The sequence below is a fragment of the Lissotriton helveticus genome, chromosome 7, assembly GCF_964261635.1.
Source record: "Lissotriton helveticus chromosome 7, aLisHel1.1, whole genome shotgun sequence".
In the NCBI taxonomy this organism is placed as follows: Eukaryota; Metazoa; Chordata; class Amphibia; order Caudata; family Salamandridae; genus Lissotriton; species Lissotriton helveticus.
In genome coordinates this window covers 1,652,163,735-1,652,186,368 of record NC_136068.1, presented here as the reverse complement: position 1 = coordinate 1,652,186,368, position 22,634 = coordinate 1,652,163,735, and positions in this window count along the sequence as shown.

The following is a 22,634-nucleotide window of genomic DNA, read 5'->3' as shown; positions in this document are numbered from 1 at the left end:
CCCAATTATATATAAAATAGCCCTTTGCATCCGCAGACAATTTATTATCATCTGTACCTTGCCCTTTAGGAGGAACATACAAAGGTGCAGCTTCTCGCATAGGCATAATATCGACTGTAGCACTCTTATCTGTTTCCAAGATAGGACACTCTTTGGATACTTCCGTTGATCCGGACGCAGGCGAACCCGATGCCTTTTTCGCCGCCCGTAGTCGTAACGCCTCATCCCGTAGCTGAACCAAACGTTGGAAAAACTCATCCGCATTTGCAAGAACAAAAAGACCTTTACGTAAATTATCACGACCAACTGATATATCCTTAGGTTTCAACTCAGATGAATAACGTCTAAACCGTCCAACAACTTCTTCTCCTAAATGATCCAAAAAATACAATCGTTCTCTATCGGACCACTTGCACATATGGCTCTCAATCTCTGAAACATTTATAGAATCAACATTAAGTTTACGAGCAAACCCGTGTAATTCCGCGGCTCGATCAGCAGTTAGCCTGGTACGACCATCCCTGTGATCATCCTCACCCGAGTCCTCATCTGGGGCCGTAGGCGAAACATACGGAGGCGGGCAACGATCTAGCAATGAAAAATCATCTGATTCATTAGTAAGGACAGGATAAAGAGGACGTCGAATAGGAAACTGACCATTAACTTGCAAATTACGTTCTCGAGTCTCCCTCTCTTTCTGTTCCTGCAATTCTTTCTCCTGCAACTGTAAAGCTTTGTCACGAGCAGCCTTTCGCTGCTCTTTGTCCGCCAAGGCTTGTTCACGCTTCATTCATTCACGCACCTCTTTCTCCCACATACGCACGCAATCAAACATATCCTGTCTAGACCTACGCTGAAACAAACACTGCTCCACATATTGAACCTTTCACAAATCAAATGACCCATGTAGTGGCCATAGCAATTCACGATCAGTTTTCGTATATTTATGCCACAATGTACTATACATAATGGGAGGAAGGCCAAATTTTATGTACATTTCACGATTAGGTGTCCCCTCTGGGGGAGTCGGCTGAGATTCATTTAATCGATAATTGGTACCATTTCCAAAACAGCACATTCCTCGAAGTGTGCTGAGAACAGGCATGTCAAAATATCACGAAAACGTGATATTACGTAAAATGGCACTTAAATATGTTTTACACATGATGTGCCGTTCAAACAAATACAAAGTCAGAGACATATCTCTACATGCCTGTCTATGTGAGGTGCACTCCACATATAACTCAAATCATAGATCCAAATGTTAGCTAACTCAAACAAATCAAAAAGCCACAGTAAGTGTCAGTAGACTACCTTACCAATCACAAGCTTACCAAATATTCTCAAACGTCCAGGTTCCAACTGCCAAGTTCTTTAATCGAATCAGCCAATCGGGCACTGCACGACAACTCAACCGATCAGGATCTCCGTCGGGGACCGGCGCCACCTAGAAGGTCGGGTCAGAAGGAAAGGAAGAAACACCGTGGTTGCCAGGGCTCGGGTCACTCAGTGGCAGCGTACGCGTCCATGGCGAGTTTCCAATCCTTCGTCGCGACCTCTCCTTCGGGCATCCGAGTCGCCGATGAGTCCCTTCGTGGTCGCCAATTTGTGGTATTGGGTTCCGTCAGGTCTACATACTCTGTAAAACTCTCAAACACCATAGAATAGAAGTTGGCACGGAAACTGGAAATGCAAAAGACAAGTTTATTAGGACCCCATGGGGTGGTGGTACATTCCGTCAGGCATTTTACTGACAGAGAGTTTTTGTGTTGCAGATCAAGTTTCAAGGAAACAAAGATTAGCTGCACAATATTTTGGAACACTGTATCCTTCAACGTTGACTAAACCAAAAACTATGCATAGGAATCTCTTCCTACTAAGTTCCGGCGGATTTTAACCTTTTACCCACTCCAGACGTCTTTTGGAGTATTTACGGGAAAAAAGGGTTTTGTGTGAAAAATCACGACTGAGTTACTCTAGTGTCTTGCGTTAGATTATCGCCTTACCAAACGTTGGGCGCCATGTAGTGTAGTTCCTATATTCCCAATAGGCTCTGCGCATTGGAATAATATAAACAGCAGTGTAGACGTAGGACTGAGGTCGACTAGGTCTCTACTGACTATATTAGACTTAATTAGTTTTGCCAGCTAGCTCAGAGGTCACTAGAAACTTTCTCTAAAGTTCAAGAAGGAGTTAACTTTCCTGATAAGACAAGAATGGATTAGTTTCTGACAACCATAAAACATGACAACTTTGCTCCCTCAGAATAAGAGTGTATCTCTAGAGTTGTGTGAAAACAATAGACAGCTATTTTACTCAGTCAATCGTGCATACTTAGTTTCACCAGAGTGCAGAGAAAAGAGAGACAATCGTTTTTAATAAAAGGTGTTATTTATTGAGCAGTCTTCTTTCTCATGCAAGAGAAATGAATTGCCACAATTGCAATACTTAACATGAAGTAAAGTGCGTACAGTAAAAGGAGTATTGTGAAATAATACTGTAAAAGCATTGATATGGTTTCTTAGCCATATGATACTTTAAAATGGATAAAATAGATGCATACATATATACATTGACTAACGTACTCAACTGATGCTTCTAAATACGCCTACCCCGGTGTACCTGACCTAAGCCTAATACGTGGGAAGGAGTAAGTAAGTAGCAGTTTAAGTTAAGTTGGTTTTTGCCAAGAATCTGAGTCAAGAATTCTCTTAAGAGTTTAGTCAGCTCCGTACCGTGGTAATAGAATGCAGGAGGTCTGGTATCTCTCTCTCAGGACTTGATATCCCAGCAACCCGCGAGGGCGGCTGAGAACACCGGAGCTGGATTTCTCGGCAGGAGAAAAGACAGCGTCTCTCTCAGTGCGTCAAAAGGGAGGGGCGGCGTCCGTGGGCTCTCGCATCAGCTGGGCTCTCGGGCAAGTAGATAGCCGCTCTGCTCCAAACCACCGTGTCGTTGCTTAAGGCAGCGTTGGTATATTTATACCTGAAAGGTGCCGGGTTTGACGTAAGGTTGGACATAAGACGTCAATAAAGATGTCACTAAGAACTGGCCGTTCTTACAGTGCTCACAGGAGTTCTAGGACAAATCAAAACAGAAGCCATGGGGATTTCCCAGGTTGCTGGAGGTTTGTTTTGTTTAGAGAACTCGTTGTACTCTCTAGGAGCCTGGGGAAGTAGCCTTGCTTAATTTGGACTGCATGGGCTACGACTAAATATGGATATGATTCTTATGCCTTTAAAAGGATATTATTTATTATAACCACATAAGGGCATAAATCGGGAATATCGAATTAGGGTCCTAGATAGAATTACAACAGTAGGTCTCCCCAACGGAAACCCTCTGAAAAAAGATACAACCTTAGAAATAGGGATATTTTAAGAAAACCTGATAGATATCAAGATAATGACACACGTCCCTTTCGATCTTTTAAGACTTTCTCGCAGAAATCGGAAAGAAGAGGACGATCAGAACACAAAGAAGAACGCGTCAAGTCCAAAGACAAAGAACCCGTTCACCAAAATAAAAAGGCTCAATTTTCAAAAAAGAAGGTAGCAAGCATAAAGGTCAGACATGCTGAGGATTCTGAGGACACAACTCAAGAACGTGGAATGGGCTCAGACAATGCTAGACAGCGCAGCAGAAGTAACCATAGTTCGCAGGATCCTGAAGGATCATCTGGAGACAGTGGACTTGAATGAAAACATTCAGGTTGAAACCGCAGACACCAGGGTTAGTGTACCCCACAAGTTATATGAAGTAACACTCCTGATGGAGGGGGACATAACTAGAAAAATAAAAGCTCTCTTCTAGGACAAGCTTGCAAAGGGTTATGACATACTTCTAGCTGAAAGAGACTGGCCGCCTGCAGTTGTAAGGGAGTGCCCACACGGCGAAGAGATAATTATGCCAGCCTTCTCAAATCAAATTCCTATTCATAAAAAATATACATATGCCAGGAAATGGGCAGTGGCCTAAGCCCCAGCATTATATAAGAATCATGTAGGATGGGATGAGGACTCTCCTCATCATAAAATCCAGTTAAAAAATCAACTTACTGCTCAAGGGCAGTATCCGGTCAAGCAAGAAGCTAAAAAACAAGTCAGGGAGATGTTATGTTATGTTATGTTAACATTATTTATACTGCGCACAGCTGCCCCAGCAAAGGGGCGTCCTGGCGCTTGAACAAGTACTAGAACATAACACGCAGAAAGGAGAAGGAAGACGGCTAACCAAGTACAGAGAACAGGAAAGTTTTAATAGCATGCCTAAAAACGGACAGATTATCCAAAGCTCGAATGTGCACCGGGAGAGAATTCCATAGCCCAGCAGCAAGCACTCGGTAGGAGCGGCCACCCATCCTGCTGAGTTTAAAACGGGGGCAGACCGCCAGATGAAGAGCCTCCGATCTCAAGGACCTCGAAGGAACATAGGGGGTGAGCAAGTTAGCAAGTGCAGGCGGCGAGGAAAGCTTCATAATTTTAAAGGCCAAACAAAGCGCTTTAAACTTAATTCTTTGCCTAACCGGCAGCCAGTGAAGGGCAGAAATAGTGCTGGAAACTGAGCAATGCCTAGGAAGACCAACAATGGCCCGCGCCGCAGCATTCTGTACCCTTTGTAGCCTAGATGCCTCCGCCTGATTTACCTCCAGCATCAATGCGCTACCGTAGTCCAGCCGAGACAGAACTGAGGCTTGGACCACGAGCTGCCGGGTGGGGGGGTAAAAAAACTTGAGGATTGGCCTTAATACTTGCAGGATTCCGTAACAGGTGGCAGCAACCTTCTTCGTGTGACCCGTGAAGGTAAGTGCCGAATCCAGCCATACCCCTAAGTTCTTTACTTCTGGAGCAGGGACAGGGGTGACGCCCAATTCTGGAGGCCACCACTGATCTCCCCAAAGCTCCGCATGTTCCCCCAGAACCATAACTTCGTTTTTTTTGGCATTCAGTTGTAAACAATTGGTTTTTAACCAATTTGCCACTGCCACAAGTCCTGCTCGGAATCTGGGGGCATCCACTTCAGGGTCTCCACTCAGTGTCACCGCCAGCTGCGTGTCGTCTGCATATGAGGTCATCGTCAAACCCCACTGTTTGACGATCGCAGCTAGCGGTTTCACGTAGAGGTTGAACAAGGTCGGGCTCAACAAGGAGCCCTGTGGGACCCCCAGGTTCAACGGATGGAAAGTGGACTGGCAGGGTGGTATAGCCACCTTAAAGAAACCGTCAGAAAGGAACGAGCGGAACCACTGAAGAGCAGTCCCTGCTACTCCAGCTTCCTCTAGGCGCTGAATCAAAATACGGTGGGACACCGTATCGAATGCGGCGCTCAGATCTAATAAAAAGAGCGCCGCCGTCCGCCCAGAGTCGAGCACCAGACGCAAATGCTCGGTCATGTAGAGCAAAGCGGTCTCGGTGCTGTGTCCCGGCCGAAAGCCATTCTTAGATCAACTTGAATATCAAGGGGTGATTGAAACATGCACCTAATCTATGAACAATCCTTTGTTTCCTGTCTCCAAACCAGACAATACATATCGTCTAGTTTTGGATTACAGACACCTGAAATCTTGTTGCAAAACTTTTGCAGTACAGAATTCACATAGTACAGCACTGATGAATAACATTGTGCGTAAAAAATGTAAAACCACATCAGATATTTCAAATGGTTTTTTTGGTGAAAACATTGCACCAGAAAGCAGGCATTTGACCGCTTTCTCAATCTTGGGGTCACAGCGGCAATTTTGCTGTCTCCCCCAGGGATTTAAGAATAGTCCGGGGTTGTTTTCAGCTAGAGTAGCAGAAATACTACAAATGTATGATGATGAGGCATTATCATATGTCGATGACATCTATCTTACAGATGACAATTTGGACAGGCACTTGAAAAGAGTAAACACCATAATACTTGGGTTTGCTACTGAAGGGTATTAATTCAACTTTAGAGAAATCACGAATTGCCCACCTCAATGTCCTATTTTTAGGTTATGAGTTATCAAGTGAAGGCAAAAGCCTGGCAGCAAACTTCTTAGAGAAATGTGCGCTGCTCCAACCTCCAAAAACGCTGGAAAACTTACAGTCAATTCTAGATTTCCTGAATTTTGGAAGAACTTATGTTCTAAACTACGCAGAGAGGGTTAAACCTCTCTACGAACTAATCAAACCTGATTTCAAACCGCCTAATTGGACTCAAATACATACGGAAATTTTACGTTCAGTCCAAACAGACATGTTAGCTAAAAAACAGTTACAGACAGGCGAAAACGTTTGCAATCTTGTGATCCGAGTCATCCCAGGGAGATGCGGATTCACGTACCTAACTTTTAATGAGGGAGAAACGGTACCAATAGCATACAAATCACACTTGTATACACAAGCTGAAATGAAGTTCACTTCTACTGAGAAAATTCTGACAGCGGTTCAAACTGCAGTAGCAAAAGAGAGAGCTCTCGCACAGGGTAAACGCATAATGATCGTTACACCTGTACCTGCCTTAGAGGCAGTGACAAAGGCAAGCATCCCAAATGCTAAAGCTTTACATCTGAGATGGATACAATGGGTTAACTCTCTTGCTGCAACAGACGTTGAATACATTTTTGACTCCAGCTTGAAAACACAAGAATTTCTCCAATGCGAACATGAATGTCCTCTGCCGACCGAAATTGTGCCTCTAGAACATTACGGATGCATAATATATACAGACGGATCAGCGCAGCCCGCAATTGGGGGTAAACAAGCCTACAGTGCTGCGTGCGCGATTGTTAAAGGTCGCTGGCGCGAAGGTAAATTCAGACCTTTGGTCACTAAAACTCAATCACTCGGAGATTGTACAGCTCAGCGAGCTGAACTACAGGCTTTCAAGATGGCGCTTGAAAATACAGATCGCGAATTCCCCACACTAATAGTGTGCGATTTGTATTACTGTGTACAATCTTACAATGAATACTTGCAGAACTGGGTTCAGAATGGCTTCAAAGACGCTAAAGGTGCCACAATCAAGCATAAAAAGCTTTGGGAACAAGTAGTTCTTTTACAAAAAGAACTACAAAAGACTCATGTGATACATACACTGAGTCATCAGCGTGATGGCGTTCACGTTGCAGGGAATTCATTGCTGACGAGGCCGCGACGGCAGCTGTTCTAACGGCTTCCGTAGCGGCAATCACTCGGTCGAAAACAAAAATAGACAGCGAAATAATGCAAGCTGTCACTGCTTCAGTAAAAGACAGTGGTAAGACACTACCGAAAGGCTTTCCAGTAAAGTACTCATACATATAACTGATGCGAATAATGTTCCTTTTGCTCAAATCCCTGGAGTGGGGGACAGGGCAATCCCAAACATGGAACATAGGTTAGGACTAATTATAGCAGCACATGAAGGGTTGGCATCTACACACGCAGGAGTTTCCGCCACAGTGTCATTATTAAAACAGAGATACTGGTAGTCTCGCATGAGGAAACAAACTAGAAACTATGTTCTAGAATGTGAAATGTGCCAGAAAATAAAAGTTTCTACAGTGAAACGTCCTGCACAGAGGCCCCTTCTGATTTCAGATAAACCACTAGCGTGTGTTTACCTGGACCACTGTGGTCCCTTAACAAGGGATGGCAACTATAAATACATTATGGTCGCAGTGGATTCCTGCACAAGATTTATTTGGTTATGGCCCCAGCACTCGGCTGATGCCAGAACTGTTATAAAGGATTTGCGAGTCTTTATCGGCACATACTCAACTGGCACACTACATACTGACCAGGGGCCTGCGTTTAGCTCTCGAGCTTACAAGAAGGCCATGGTTAGCTTGGGCGTTGCATTGCGGTATTCTAGTCTCTTCCATCCTGAGGGTAATGCGGTAGTGGAAAGAAAAAAACGTGACATAAAGCAATCCATAACAGCTAAGGTATTAGGTTCGGGTGATGGGTGGGCCAAACATCTAACAAGTGTCCAACGTAGTCCTAATAATCTGCCAAGAATTTCTCTGGGTGGAGTCACTCCGTATGAATTAATGTTTGGTAGTGGAATGATAATCAAAGACCTCGATAGTCAGACTTCAGTGGTGAAACAAAAACCCTTTGATGCCAAAGATCATTTGACTGTTTTACAGGACTTAAATGAAACAAGAAGAAGTCTGAGTAATACCAAACAGAAACAAACGCCCACTGAAGAAAAACCACCTGTCCCAGCAAGACCTGTCTGGATTCCAAAAATTGGGGTTCTGGTCAGGGAGAAAATTGCGATGAAGAAGGAATTTAGGCCTTCCTACAGAAAAGCAGTACCTGTCTTGGCCGTCCAAGGAACAAGATCAGTAGTACTACCGCCCCTTGCTGGTGAAAGGGAGAACAAAGTTGTATCTATCGACCTAGTCAAACCACAATCATGTGGCCAATAATAAGTAGTAGGCCCAGTGATCTCCCGAGAAGTAGCAGATGACCAAACCTTGCTACAATCCAAGAGGTTCAAACTGAAAGACTTATCACTTTTGATAAACCAACAGTAAAAAAAGAAGGACTATGCAACAAAGCCATGGAACTTGTACCTCTGGAAACCCAAATAACAGTTTGTCAAGAAACACCTGTCTACAATGATGTACCGTCTGAGTATACAAATATGACAAAGAAAGAGACAGCTCCAGTGATTTCAAGTAACCTGATGCAATCCCAACAATTGACAGACCTGCTTCTGGCTACTTCATCAACTTCGATAACTTTTCTGAGGATCCCAGTGAACCTGAAGATGAGCCAGCAAACAAAACTATCAAGGAAAAAGTAACAGAACTCCTTCATCTACTAGAAAAAACATATCTGTATTCACCATGGGTGAAATTTTGGATTGGATTGGGTGTACTTTTCTTCCTGCTCTGGCTACTGCTAGTATTGAGCTTGGGAAGGATGATTGATGGAAAATACAGTACTATGGACACAGCAAGTAAGAAAATCAACTTGGTCCTGAAACCTTACAAATCATCTCATCGTGAAAAAAGAGGACTGTCAGCAGTAAACATCACAGCTGTTCCTATACCTGGTGGTATAGCATGGGACAGAACTGATTATGACATCTATGGTCCGGTTGAGCTTCTGAAGCTTCCACACCAATTTAAGGTTTCTTTGAGTAACTTTGTCGCACCCAGTGAATTTTCTGATGATTGGGACTTTGAGACTACTAACAACATGATGAAAAATTGGGAAATATCAGCTACATTTACAGAACATGACTACTTAGAAGGGTCATCTGATTATGAAAAAATGTATTGTTTTAATCATTATGGTCATCATTATTTGCATAGATCTGCAAGCCCTAGAGATGTTTTATATTACAATCAATGGGAACATTGTCCAACACCGCCAAAAGGCAGTTTGAAAAAATTATTGGAAAAATATCCGTATTTCTCAGGGTTTGATGTTACAAATCCAGAAATGCTTCATTTTAAAAATATAAATACCACAGGTGTGAAAACAATGTTGACCAATACTAAACAAATTTATTCTGCGAACTTTTATGCTCAGCTGTCTACATTAGGTTTTGACTTTTGGGAAGACAACATAGAGACAAAAACTGTCTGGGGCACGAAATATTGGCAGGTACAAGGTTTCGAAGCACTATTCAGAGCCTGCATTATACCAGAACAAACATGGAACATAGGTTAGGACTAATTGTAGCAGCACATGAAGGGTTGGCATCTACACACGCAGGAGTTTCCGCCACAGTGTCATTATTAAAACAGAGATACTGGTAGTCTCGCATGAGGAAACAAACTAGAAACTATGTTCTAGAATGTGAAATGTGCCAGAAAAAAATAGTTTCTACAGGGAAACGTCCTGCACAGAGGCCCCTTCTGATTTCAGATAAACCACTAGCGTGTGTTTACCTGGACCACTGTGGTCCCTTAACAAGGGATGGCAACTATAAATACATTATGGTCGCAGTGGATTCCTGCACAAGATTTATTTGGTTATGGCCCCAGCACTCGGCTGATGCCAGAACTGTTATAAAGGATTTGCGAGTCTTTATCGGCACATACTCAACTGGCACACTACATACTGACCAGGGGCCTGCGTTTAGCTCTCGAGCATACAAGGAGGCCATGGTTAGCTTGGGCGTTGCATTGCGGTATTCTAGTCCCTTCCATCCTGAGGGTAATGCGGTAGTGGAAAGAAAAAAACGTGACATAAAGCAATCCATAACAGCTAAGGTATTAGGTTCGGGTGATGGGTGGGCCAAACATCTAACAAGTGTCCAACGTAGTCCTAATAATCTGCCAAGAATTTCTCTGGGTGGAGTCACTCCGTATGAATTAATGTTTGGTACTGGAATGATAATCAAAGACCTCGATAGTCAGACTTCAGTGGTGAAACAAAAACCCTTTGATGCCAAAGATCATTTGACTGTTTTACAGGACTTAAATGAAACAAAAAGAAGTCTGAGTAATACCAAACAGAAACAAACGCCCACTGAAGAAAAACCACCTGTCCCAGCAAGACCTGTCTGGATTCCAAAAATTGGGGTTCTGGTCAGGGAGAAAATTGCGATGAAGAAGGAATTTAGGCCTTCCTACAGAAAAGCAGTACCTGTCTTGGCCGTCCAAGGAACAAGATCAGTAGTACTACTGCCCCTTGCTGGTGAAAGGGAGAACAAAGTTGTATCTATCGACCTAGTCAAACCACAATCATGTGGCCAATAATAAGTAGTAGGCCCAGTGGTCTCCCGAGAAGTAGCAGATGACCAAACCTTGCTACAATCCAAGAGGTTCAAACTGAAAGACTTATCACTTTTGATAAACCAACAGTAAAAAAAGAAGGACTATGCAACAAAGCCATGGAACTTGTACCTCTGGAAACCCAAATAACAGTTTGTCAAGAAACACCTGTCTACAATGATGTACCGTCTGAGTATACAAATATGACAAAGAAAGAGACAGCTCCAGTGATTTCAAGTAACCTGATGCAATCCCAACAATTGACAGACCTGCTTCTGGCTACTTCATCAACTTCGATAACTTTTCTGAGGATCCCAGTGAACCTGAAGATGAGCCAGCAAACAAAACTATCAAGGAAAAAGTAACAGAACTCCTTCATCTACTAGAAAAAACATATCTGTATTCACCATGGGTGAAATTTTGGATTGGATTGGGTGTACTTTTCTTCCTGCTCTGGCTACTGCTAGTATTGAGCTTGGGAAGGATGATTGATGGAAAATACAGTACTATGGACACAGCAAGTAAGAAAATCAACTTGGTCCTGAAACCTTACAAATCATCTCATCGTGAAAAAAGAGGACTGTCAGCAGTAAACATCACAGCTGTTCCTATACCTGGTGGTATAGCATGGGACAGAACTGATTATGACATCTATGGTCCGGTTGAGCTTCTGAAGCTTCCACACCAATTTAAGGTTTCTTTGAGTAACTTTGTCGCACCCAGTGAATTTTCTGATGATTGGGACTTTGAGACTACTAACAACATGATGAAAAATTGGGAAATATCAGCTACATTTACAGAACATGACTACTTAGAAGGGTCATCTGATTATGAAAAAATGTATTGTTTTAATCATTATGGTCATCATTATTTGCATAGATCTGCAAGCCCTAGAGATGTTTTATATTACAATCAATGGGAACATTGTCCAACACCGCCAAAAGGCAGTTTGAAAAAATTATTGGAAAAATATCCGTATTTCTCAGGGTTTGATGTTACAAATCCAAAAATGCTTCATTTTAAAAATATAAATACCACAGGTGTGAAAACAATGTTGACCAATACTAAACAAATTTATTCTGCGAACTTTTATGCTCAGCTGTCTACATTAGGTTTTGACTTTTGGGAAGACAACATAGAGACAAAAACTGTCTGGGGCACGAAATATTGGCAGGTACAAGGTTTCGAAGCACTATTCAGAGCCTGCATTATACCAGAACAAACATGGAACATAGGTTAGGACTAATTGTAGCAGCACATGAAGGGTTGGCATCTACACACGCAGGAGTTTCCGCCACAGTGTCATTATTAAAACAGAGATACTGGTAGTCTCGCATGAGGAAACAAACTAGAAACTATGTTCTAGAATGTGAAATGTGCCAGAAAAAAATAGTTTCTACAGGGAAACGTCCTGCACAGAGGCCCCTTCTGATTTCAGATAAACCACTAGCGTGTGTTTACCTGGACCACTGTGGTCCCTTAACAAGGGATGGCAACTATAAATACATTATGGTCGCAGTGGATTCCTGCACAAGATTTATTTGGTTATGGCCCCAGCACTCGGCTGATGCCAGAACTGTTATAAAGGATTTGCGAGTCTTTATCGGCACATACTCAACTGGCACACTACATACTGACCAGGGGCCTGCGTTTAGCTCTCGAGCATACAAGGAGGCCATGGTTAGCTTGGGCGTTGCATTGCGGTATTCTAGTCCCTTCCATCCTGAGGGTAATGCGGTAGTGGAAAGAAAAAAACGTGACATAAAGCAATCCATAACAGCTAAGGTATTAGGTTCGGGTGATGGGTGGGCCAAACATCTAACAAGTGTCCAACGTAGTCCTAATAATCTGCCAAGAATTTCTCTGGGTGGAGTCACTCCGTATGAATTAATGTTTGGTACTGGAATGATAATCAAAGACCTCGATAGTCAGACTTCAGTGGTGAAACAAAAACCCTTTGATGCCAAAGATCATTTGACTGTTTTACAGGACTTAAATGAAACAAAAAGAAGTCTGAGTAATACCAAACAGAAACAAACGCCCACTGAAGAAAAACCACCTGTCCCAGCAAGACCTGTCTGGATTCCAAAAATTGGGGTTCTGGTCAGGGAGAAAATTGCGATGAAGAAGGAATTTAGGCCTTCCTACAGAAAAGCAGTACCTGTCTTGGCCGTCCAAGGAACAAGATCAGTAGTACTACTGCCCCTTGCTGGTGAAAGGGAGAACAAAGTTGTATCTATCGACCTAGTCAAACCACAATCATGTGGCCAATAATAAGTAGTAGGCCCAGTGGTCTCCCGAGAAGTAGCAGATGACCAAACCTTGCTACAATCCAAGAGGTTCAAACTGAAAGACTTATCACTTTTGATAAACCAACAGTAAAAAAAGAAGGACTATGCAACAAAGCCATGGAACTTGTACCTCTGGAAACCCAAATAACAGTTTGTCAAGAAACACCTGTCTACAATGATGTACCGTCTGAGTATACAAATATGACAAAGAAAGAGACAGCTCCAGTGATTTCAAGTAACCTGATGCAATCCCAACAATTGACAGACCTGCTTCTGGCTACTTCATCAACTTCGATAACTTTTCTGAGGATCCCAGTGAACCTGAAGATGAGCCAGCAAACAAAACTATCAAGGAAAAAGTAACAGAACTCCTTCATCTACTAGAAAAAACATATCTGTATTCACCATGGGTGAAATTTTGGATTGGATTGGGTGTACTTTTCTTCCTGCTCTGGCTACTGCTAGTATTGAGCTTGGGAAGGATGATTGATGGAAAATACAGTACTATGGACACAGCAAGTAAGAAAATCAACTTGGTCCTGCAACCTTACAAATCATCTCATCGTGAAAAAAGAGGACTGTCAGCAGTAAACATCACAGCTGTTCCTATACCTGGTGGTATAGCATGGGACAGAACTGATTATGACATCTATGGTCCGGTTGAGCTTCTGAAGCTTCCACACCAATTTAAGGTTTCTTTGAGTAACTTTGTCGCACCCAGTGAATTTTCTGATGATTGGGACTTTGAGACTACTAACAACATGATGAAAAATTGGGAAATATCAGCTACATTTACAGAACATGACTACTTAGAAGGGTCATCTGATTATGAAAAAATGTATTGTTTTAATCATTATGGTCATCATTATTTGCATAGATCTGCAAGCCCTAGAGATGTTTTATATTACAATCAATGGGAACATTGTCCAACACCGCCAAAAGGCAGTTTGAAAAAATTATTGGAAAAATATCCGTATTTCTCAGGGTTTAATGTTACAAATCCAGAAATGCTTCATTTTAAAAATATAAATACCACAGGTGTGAAAACAATGTTGACCAATACTAAACAAATTTATTCTGCGAACTTTTATGCTCAGCTGTCTACATTAGGTTTTGACTTTTGGGAAGACAACATAGAGACAAAAACTGTCTGGGGCACGAAATATTGGCAGGTACAAGGTTTAGAAGCACTATTCAGAGCCTGCATTATACCAGAACAAACATGGAACATAGGTTAGGACTAATTGTAGCAGCACATGAAGGGTTGGCATCTACACACGCAGGAGTTTCCGCCACAGTGTCATTATTAAAACAGAGATACTGGTAGTCTCGCATGAGGAAACAAACTAGAAACTATGTTCTAGAATGTGAAATGTGCCAGAAAATAAAAGTTTCTACAGTGAAACGTCCTGCACAGAGGCCCCTTCTGATTTCAGATAAACCACTAGCGTGTGTTTACCTGGACCACTGTGGTCCCTTAACAAGGGATGGCAACTATAAATACATTATGGTCGCAGTGGATTCCTGCACAAGATTTATTTGGTTATGGCCCCAGCACTCGGCTGATGCCAGAACTGTTATAAAGGATTTGCGAGTCTTTATCGGCACATACTCAACTGGCACACTACATACTGACCAGGGGCCTGCGTTTAGCTCTCGAGCTTACAAGAAGGCCATGGTTAGCTTGGGCGTTGCATTGCGGTATTCTAGTCCCTTCCATCCTGAGGGTAATGCGGTAGTGGAAAGAAAAAAACGTGACATAAAGCAATCCATAACAGCTAAGGTATTAGGTTCGGGTGATGGGTGGGCCAAACATCTAACAAGTGTCCAACGTAGTCCTAATAATCTGCCAAGAATTTCTCTGGGTGGAGTCACTCCGTATGAATTAATGTTTGGTAGTGGAATGATAATCAAAGACCTCGATAGTCAGACTTCAGTGGTGAAACAAAAACCCTTTGATGCCAAAGATCATTTGACTGTTTTACAGGACTTAAATGAAACAAAAAGAAGTCTGAGTAATACCAAACAGAAACAAACGCCCACTGAAGAAAAACCACCTGTCCCAGCAAGACCTGTCTGGATTCCAAAAATTGGGGTTCTGGTCAGGGAGAAAATTGCGATGAAGAAGGAATTTAGGCCTTCCTACAGAAAAGCAGTACCTGTCTTGGCCGTCCAAGGAACAAGATCAGTAGTACTACTGCCCCTTGCTGGTGAAAGGGAGAACAAAGTTGTATCTATCGACCTAGTCAAACCACAATCATGTGGCCAATAATAAGTAGTAGGCCCAGTGGTCTCCCGAGAAGTAGCAGATGACCAAACCTTGCTACAATCCAAGAGGTTCAAACTGAAAGACTTATCACTTTTGATAAACCAACAGTAAAAAAAGAAGGACTATGCAACAAAGCCATGGAACTTGTACCTCTGGAAACCCAAATAACAGTTTGTCAAGAAACACCTGTCTACAATGATGTACCGTCTGAGTATACAAATATGACAAAGAAAGAGACAGCTCCAGTGATTTCAAGTAACCTGATGCAATCCCAACAATTGACAAACCTGCTTCTGGCTACTTCATCAACTTCGATAACTTTTCTGAGGATCCCAGTAAACCTGAAGATGAGCCAGCAAACAAAACTATCAAGGAAAAAGTAACAAAACTCCTTCATCTACTAGAAAAAACATATCTGTATTCACCATGGGTGAAATTTTGGATTGGATTGGGTGTACTTTTCTTCCTGCTCTGGCTACTGCTAGTATTGAGCTTGGGAAGGATTATTGATGGAAAATACAGTACTATGGACACAGCAAGTAAGAAAATCAACTTGGTCCTGAAACCTTACAAATCATCTCATCGTGAAAAAAGAGGACTGTCAGCAGTAAACATCACAGCTGTTCCTATACCTGGTGGTATAGCATGGGACAGAACTGATTATGACATCTATGGTCCGGTTGAGCTTCTGAAGCTTCCACACCAATTTAAGGTTTCTTTGAGTAACTTTGTCGCACCCAGTGAATTTTCTGATGATTGGGACTTTGAGACTACTAACAACATGATGAAAAATTGGGAAATATCAGCTACATTTACAGAACATGACTACTTAGAAGGGTCATCTGATTATGAAAAAATGTATTGTTTTAATCATTATGGTCATCATTATTTGCATAGATCTGCAAGCCCTAGAGATGTTTTATATTACAATCAATGGGAACATTGTCCAACACCGCCAAAAGGCAGTTTGAAAAAATTCTTGGAAAAATATCCGTATTTCTCAGGGTTTAATGTTACAAATCCAGAAATGCTTCATTTTAAAAATATAAATAACACAGGTGTGAAAACAATGTTGACCAATACTAAACAAATGTATTCTGCGAACTTTTATGCTCAGCTGTCTACATTAGGTTTTGACTTTTGGGAAGACAACATAGAGACAAAAACTGTCTGGGGCACGAAATATTGGCAGGTACAAGGTTTAGAAGCACTATTCAGAGCCTGCATTATACCAGAACAAATTTTGTTTTTGAATGACACTGTTCAACAAACCTCTTGTCTTGGCTTAGCTAAAATAAAAGATTTAAATAAACCGTCTTTACCAAAACCTGCACCTGACAGTAATAACGATTCGGATGAGGAGGTAGACGTAACATATATTAAAACAGAACAGAACTGATCCTAACTGGAAATAGTGGGTAATCTGGCAAACAGACACTAATAACTGTCATGAAAGATTCCTGAACAAAACACAAGGATTCAAATGGAATAGGCCAGATCCAAGATATTCCCAGAGACAACATCCAGGGATGGTAACTACTTACAGTGTAGAGAAGCTTTGCCTTGAATGGCTTCAGAAATCTACACTTCCAGATATAAAACAACACTTGTCTTTACTTAAAAAAGCAATGATTTGCGAGATTTCTTAATGGGACCTCGCAAACCAAGGCAAAAACGTTTCATATACGCCGGTATATATGCGGCTTACAACGAAGCTTGGAAGTGACGCAAATAGAAACCACTGAAAAAATACAGGAAATTGATCGAATTCATTTGGAGAAAGCACTTTCTGTAGTGGACAATGGGTTAACAACTCTGTCCTCAGAATATATTCTACGGACAGCATCGTGTCATCTGCTATAGACATTTAATTCAATTACGTTCTATCATGCTGTTAGGCTGGACATTGCAAAATCTGCGTTCTGGCTATGGGCCATGGCATCTAATCAATACAACGTCATTGTTTGCTGTATTTAACCTTACAGATAAACAAATCTCTTTGGCACAAAGAGGAGCAGACTATTCGGTGCTGAGCATTGGAAAACTCGAAAGATTACAATTGACAGTTTCTCTGAAGCCTGTGATTGAGTGGATAATTAATGGCTTCATTTCAAATCCAGTCACCACATTCCAGTATCAGTATTGTCTAGAGCATGTACCAGCATGCCTGTATGAAAGGTTGGGTAAAGAATACATTAAGTCGACCTGGGTTTTACCATATACACACAAATGTTGGAATGGGGGACATGAGGTTTTCCTTAGTGGCAATAATTGCAAAAAGTCACTAAGTGGTACACTTCTGTGCAATGAAGTTAAATTACACGGGGCCTGTGACGGTTCTGCAAATAACCTTTCATGCCACCTGCATGTCTCGCCCTCTCCTACATTAATACCGGTTTTCAGGCAGCTATCGAATGGCAGTTATGATATGTTGAATGATCACAGCTGTTGTGGCATGTTGCCAGGAAAAAGTTATCTCGTAACTGTGTCGTCCACGGTCACTTGTTGTATGCAAGTATTGTATCCAAAAACAGAGACAGAAAGGGAGACGGCTATATGGCCTTCACTGAATATCTCTTCTTTACGAATTGATACTTTAAGCAGAATGAAAGCCATTCTTTTACAAAAAAATGTGCCACTGACCTCGTCTAGAGAAACGTATGATCTGCAAGTAGCAAGGTCTTCTGCAGAGATACATGCATTATTATCAACAAACTGCCCAGTGAATTTCGCAGAAATGTTAAGCCAAATCTTAAACATGTCTGATACCAACGGCATCGCACATGTATTTAAGACAGTTTTTTTGGGACTGTTAACACCATTCGAAGCAGTCCTTGGCATTTTTCCTAATTTCGTGCACTCTGTGTTCGACGGCCTACCTCTCATCTTGGGACTAGTAGCAGGAATTCTATTTTTATTCCTTCTGCTCCGATATGGCAAGTCCGGTCACCAGCAACACCGAAACTACCATGGAACAATGCCTCCTTGCAATGATATATTGTGAAAGGATTTCACAGATTCTTGGCTTGGCTCGTTTAAGAGATCTGAACACGACCTGGTTTCTTTCGTTCAGACCAATCTGGCAAGATTGCATCTTACCTGTTCTTCGATGCCTGCTTGGAGGACAGGAATGCGTGTTGGACATTTGTTTTACACTTCCATCAGTACTGCCATCGGATGTTCACGCTTTGCTAAGTCCAGTAACGGCTCTTGCATCGTGTTGCCCCCAACGGCTGCCAATTTTGATGACGGCATTCATTGAGGTCTCACCGGCAAGTCTAACTGAGGGTGAGATATGAGAAACTACAGGCATACAGGTACCATCGACTACGGACATTGCTAATGCATCAAACGCTGACGGCGATGATCCACACTTCTGCACTTTTGATCTGCTAACTGAAGTGGTTCCACTTTCATCTAATACAGTGGACGGATTCTTTGCAAGCCTTGACAATATGATGTTTTCTCCCGACTCTACTGATTCTCCTGAGAATAGTTTTAGATTATTTCACACAGCGTTCCCTGAACTTTGCAATTCGGCCTTCATTTTTTCAAAACATTCAACTAATTTGAACTTTTTCCAAAATAGTACTTTGGCACAGAGTAATCTGCTTAAAGTAGAACTATTCTTAGAGAACAAGATTTCATGTTTGTACTTCCTAATTAACAATATTTGGCTTCAACCTCAATTACAAAGATAGTTAGGACAATTATTAAGCATGGGCGTAAAATCCGTTCCGCTCGCGGATTTTGCGGATTTTCGGCAAATTCGCAATCCGCGAACTCTCGCGAATTTGCCGAAAATTTGTAAATCCGTGCAAAGCGGATTTTTTGCTTGGTCGCACTTGCCAACTAGAATACTATACAATTTTGCGGCGCGCAGCGTTCACTTACCGTCATTCAGCGTTGTTTTTCTCCATGTTTGCGTGTGCTGCGCCATTTTGGATCTTGCTGCGGGATCCCGCGGGAGTTTGTCGACGTCATCGCGGCTTGCCACCTTGCAAAGCGAGAGTTTTTCAACGCGAGTACGTCATAAAGGCCCATGATCACGCATCGCGGGAGTAAACACTTGCGAACACGTAGATGCGGCGGGCAGCGACAATCTCGCAATTGCGAGATTGCAAAATTTGCAATTTCGCGCAAGAAATCCACCAGCAGGCAGCATAAACCTTGAAAATTATGATTTTTATCAGAATAACTCCTCAGGTTGAAATTTGCCTGCACTTTTTTTTTGCAAGGAGTCCATTTTGGGGGGGGGGGTGGGAGGAAGGAAGTGCCCCACAGTCTCCAACTTCCTGTTCCTGTCCAGCAGGCTCCTCCCAGTGCTTTCTTCATTTGCTGGTCACTTTGATTTGGATCTTGACCTGTAAGGATTACTTTTTGTGGATGCTGCTGGATATTTGGATTTTTGCAAACCTGAAAGCACTCAGCAGGTGCAAAAGTTCAATCTTATCATTAGTAACCATTCCCTGTAGTGCTTCCTGAGGGGCCCCTTCAGAGTCAGTTGCCTACTTGCAACTATTCTATGACCCTGCTCTGACCCTCACAGCAGGCTCAGAGAATAGCTACAAGTATACAACAAAGGTCCTGTTAAAAAAATTACACTGTAACAGAAAGCAATTACAGATAAGGAAGCAGGTGCCAGCCTGGAAGTTCAAATTCAGTGACACATTAATCAGCCCCTAATTCATTCATGTCAGTTGAGGCAGGGCAGGTGTGCTTTTCCCCCCATAATCTACAGTGATGAACTTGAGGGTGGCATGGGTGAGCCAGAGGGTGGCATGGGTGAGCCAGAGGGTGGCAGTGGTGAAACAGAGGGTGGCAGTGGTGAAACAGAGGGTGCTGTGATGAACCAGACGTAGAAACAACATGGTCGCGACCGTTGCTACCCGACAAGTAAGTTCGCGTTTGCGAACTGGTAAAAAACCCTTGCGAAATGGCAGAAACACTTGCGAACACAAAAAAAAAAGGAATCCGCAAAATTCGCGAGAGTTCGCGGATTTTGCGGATTGCGAATCCGTAAATACGCAATTTCGCGGATTGCCAATTCGCAAAATCTGCCCATGCTTAACAATTATGCTATGGGATTGATCTCAGGTATCGATTAATGACTGTACTATCGTTTTATATAATATGAAGATATATGCTCATAGTTTATATTTGATTTCATGATGCCTATGATTTTTACATGATGTATACTCCCTTCATGCAAACAAGTCTATTCGCAAATGCATTTTTGTATTTTGGGGTGGGATTGTAAACACTTTGCTTTGAAATATGTTCAGTGCTTATGTATTATTGAACTTAACATTCGAGGAGTGGGTGTTATAGGGGCAAATAGGACCCTAGTGTAACTTTTCCCGATTCATGCCCATATATAGGAGTAAACCATCCAGTCCTTATATAGGCATAAAGAATCATTGCCTTACTTAGTTATAGCCGGCGCAACCCTAATATGGCATGGCTACTTCCACTAAACTCCGGGAATCCACATTGATTTTGTGATAAAACCAGCCCTCAGCAGTCAGGAACCTCACCCTGCTTAAATACTGACTTATCCAAGAAATCTGGGAGTTTTCAAGGAACCTAGGCACTAGTGACGATATTATGTCCAATCTTACGTCAGACTCGGCACCTTCAGGGGTATAAATATGCCTACATTTGCCCAGTCAAACACACAGTGGTTCCGGAGCAGATCGACTAACTACTTGCCCGATGCCCTACTGATGCAAGTGCTGAAGGAAGCCGACCTTCCAACTGACGCACTGAAAAGACGCTGTCTTTTCTCCTGCCGAGAAATCCAGCTCCAGTGTTTCCAGGCTACCTTTGCGGGTTGCTGGGAGATCGAGTCCCGAGAGAGAGATACCAGACCACTATCATTCTAAAACCAAGGTACGGAGCTGATTAGATCCCTAGAGAATTCTTGAACAGATTTTTGGCATAGAAATACTAAAACTTAAACTACTCCTCACTTACTCCTCCCTCGTACTAGGCTTAGGTTAGGTACATTGGGGTAGGGGTACGTTAGAAGCACCAGTTGAGTACTTTTAGCCATCATTTTTATCACTGTATGTATTTTATGCATTTTATGTATTCTATGTTTATGGCTTAGAAACCATATCATGCTTTTACAGTACTATTTAATAATAATATTCGTATTATATGCCTCGTACTTCTTAACTAGCATTTCAATTGTAGCAGTGCATTTCTTATGCTTGAGAAAAAGGGCTATTCAATAAATACTTTTATTGAAAACGCCCGTCTCTTTATTTCTAAAGCAATTCTGGTGAAACTAAGCATGCACGATTCACTGAGTGAGATAGCCATCTATTGTTTCCGCAACTCTAGAGATACGTTTCATTCTGGTGAAACAAAGTTGTCATGTTATATGGTTGTCAGAGACTAATCCCTTCTTGTTTATTCGAGAATGTTTCTAGTGACCTCTGAGCTAGCTGGGACTCACAATTAAGTCTAATATATTCGGTAGAGACCTAGTCGACCTCAGTCTGTGGAAAAGTCAGCCCATAACGCACCTGATGCCCAGGCTGCTGGCGCAAGACGCCTCTTAGTTCCCATCTTGAACAATTACCAAATAAAGAGACGGGCGCTGGAAGCAGGAAAACAAGAACTGAGTTTTATTTCTCATGAGGAGAGCCTGTCATTTCGGACACTCGCATAGTGTCTTCAGGAGGTGCTCTAACAAGTTTCTCTGAGGCTTCGTCTTTTATACACACGTTTATGATGCACAAACATTCCTTATTGCAATAAAGACGCTTTGAAGTAGGAAAAAGCATGCTTGGAATCCCAGCTTCAGGCCTATTCCCATACCAGTCGCTCAGATGTCATCCTCCCCTCCTGAATGTAACAAGAGATTGTGATCTCTCAGCCGGACATTCCTACAGGACACGAGGGCAGGAGGGGATGATCAGATCAAAGGTTGGGCAGGCGATAAGATCGGGCTCTTCGGTTGGTGTATCACGGTTTTGTTATGCTGGGCAGGAAAAGGGGGGTGTACATCCACGAGGCTTGGTCTTAGGACTTGGGACCGGGTCGGAAGGCCAAGTGCAGCTGGGGCGGGGGGGGGGCTCGTCAGCAGAGGGGAAGGGTGTTCTTGGGAGGAAATGGGGGGTGTGGGTCAAGCAGGAGTGTTACTTCTAGAGCAGGGTCACACAGAGGGAGGGGGTTTTATGGCCGATGCATGAGCAGTGCGCGCGGGGAGGGGTGCCGGGGGTTTAACAAACGGGCAGAGAGGCCATGGTGCCTAAAATGGCTGTCGTGTACGTGTGTGCATGGGTCTATGCTGGCGGGATAACACAGTCAGTGATTCGCGATATCCGTTCTGCTTACAACAAGGGGTACAGTGAACACAAATGAACGCCGCTTATGT